Source organism: Arachis hypogaea, chromosome 15 (genome assembly GCF_003086295.3).
Source record: "Arachis hypogaea cultivar Tifrunner chromosome 15, arahy.Tifrunner.gnm2.J5K5, whole genome shotgun sequence".
NCBI classification, from domain to species: domain Eukaryota; kingdom Viridiplantae; phylum Streptophyta; class Magnoliopsida; order Fabales; family Fabaceae; genus Arachis; species Arachis hypogaea.
The window spans coordinates 41905493-41907697 of record NC_092050.1 but is presented as its reverse complement, the minus strand read 5'-3'; the positions used below and the strand labels follow the sequence as shown (position 1 = coordinate 41907697).

Below are 2205 nucleotides of genomic sequence, written 5' to 3'. Positions count from 1 at the left end.
TGATTTGCTTTTTGTTTTAGTTAAACTTCTTCCCTTCTCCATCTACTCTTTTGTTTTTCTTTGTTATTTTCAATTATGTTTGCTAACCCACTAACTGTTTGATATATTGCATCACCCACGACTAACATCAATTCTGACATAAATACTGTCTGCACCTATCTTCTCTGCTTGTACTTGTTGGTTGTATGACTGGGAGAAGAAGCGGGGCTTCAACTTCCTTTGATTCTGAACCAGAGAGAACCTTCCTTAGACTAAGGAGGGAGGCAAGAGGAAAACAAGTAGTTGGTGCTGCAGAAGAGGAGGAACAGTTTGAGGAATAATTTGAACCAAACATGGAAGAAAACATGGAAAATCATCATGAAGAAGAGACTCACAACCATGGCAGAGGAGGTGGAGCAAATCATGCTGGGGAGGATAGAAGAGTTTTGGGCTCCTATATTAATCCAAACCCAGGCAATTGTGGAAGTAGCATCCAAAAGCCAACAATCCATGCCAACAACTTTGAACTTAAACCACAACTCATCACCCTTGTTCAGAACAACTGTTCGTTTGGAGGAGGTGTTCAAGAAGATCCCAACCAACATTTGACCACCTTCCTGAGAATATGTGACACAGTGAAATCTAATGGTGTTCATCCTGATGCCTATAGATTGCTCTTATTTCCCTTCTCACTCAGAGACAAGGCAGCCAAGTGGCTAGAATCCTTCCCAAGGGAGAGCTTGACAACTTGGAAGGATGTGGTGAACAAATTCTTAGCAAGATTCTACCCTCCTCAACGAATCAATAGGCTAAGAGCTGAGGTTCAAACCTTCAGGCAACAGGATGGTGAGACTCTGTATGAAGCATGGGAGAGGTTCAAAGACTTAACAAGGAGGTGTCCACCTGACATGTTCAACGAATGGGTCCAGCTGCACATTTTCTATGAAGGGCTCTCTTATGAGTCAAAGAAGGCAGTAGATCATTCATCTGGAGGGTCTTTGAACATGAAGAAGACCATTGAGGAAGCTATAGATGTTATTGAAACAGTAGCAGAAAATGACTACTTCTATGCTTCCGAAAGAGGGAACACAAGAGGAGTGATGGAGCTAAACAATGTAGATGCTCTGTTGGCCCAAAACAAGCTCATTACTCAGCAGCTGGCTGACATCACCAAGAAGATGTAGATGAACCAAGTAGCAGCAATCTCCACTTCATCAACAACACAAGAAGGAGTAAACCAAGAAGCAGAAGGGAGTCAGGAGCAAGCCAACTACATTGGGAATTCACCAAGGAAAAACTATGATCCATACTCCAAGACTTACAACCCTGGATGGAGAAATCACCCGAACTTTGGGTGGGGAAGTGAGCAAGATCAAAACCAAGACCAGAGACGTTACAATTCCAACAACAATGCAGCTCACCAACAATTCACCCAGAGGACATCTCAACACCCCCACAACAATACTTCTCCACATACTTATCAAAATCAAAGCAGCACATCTACTCCGAACCACTCATCAATTGATGACAAGCTCTCTAAGATTGAAACATTCATTGAAGGAATATGCAGAGACATTCAAGACAGTAAAGCATTCAGAGAGGAAGTGCAGTCAAACATGCAGAATCAAAATGCTGCCATCACAAAACTGGAGACACAAATCAGCTATCTTTTTAAGCAGCTTCCGAACCACAATTTTTGCTATGATACCCATTCAAGCAAAAGGGAGGAGTGTCAAGCTATCACACTTAGGAGTAGAAAGGAACTGAAGGAACATCCCCAAAAACCACTAGAAGAAAGCTCAATTGAAAAGGAAGAGGAGCAAGATGGAATGCAACCCCCTACGCCAAGTTTGCAGAAAGAGAAAAGGATACCCCAACTCAACATCTCAAGAGCTCCATACCCCCAGCTATTGAAGAAAAAAGAAGATGACAACCAGTTCTTGAGATTTTTGGAAATCTTCAAGAAGCTACAAATCAACATACCATTTGCTGAAGTCATAGAACAAATGCCACTTTATGCCAAGTTTTTGAAGGAACTAATGACTAAGAAAAGAAGCTGGAAGAACAATGAGACTGTGATACTAACTGAAGAGTGCAGTGCTATCATTCAGCATAAACTACCTCAGAAACTGAAGGATCCTGGGAGTTTTCAGATCCCTTGCATTATAGGAGAAATCACAGTAGAAAAGGCTCTTTGTGACTTAGGGGCCAGCATCAATTTGATGT

At 42.0% G+C, this 2205-nt stretch overlaps 1 non-coding gene across 1 annotated transcript; it reads right to left on the bottom strand.

Annotated features, from left to right (window-relative positions):
• Positions 1-785: 785 nt before the first annotated feature.
• LOC112753810 (small nucleolar RNA R71) lies at positions 786-889 on the bottom strand. Its single transcript, XR_003178175.1, has one exon. It is a non-coding gene; the product is annotated as a small nucleolar RNA R71 (small nucleolar RNA).
• Positions 890-2205: the final 1316 nt, after the last annotated feature.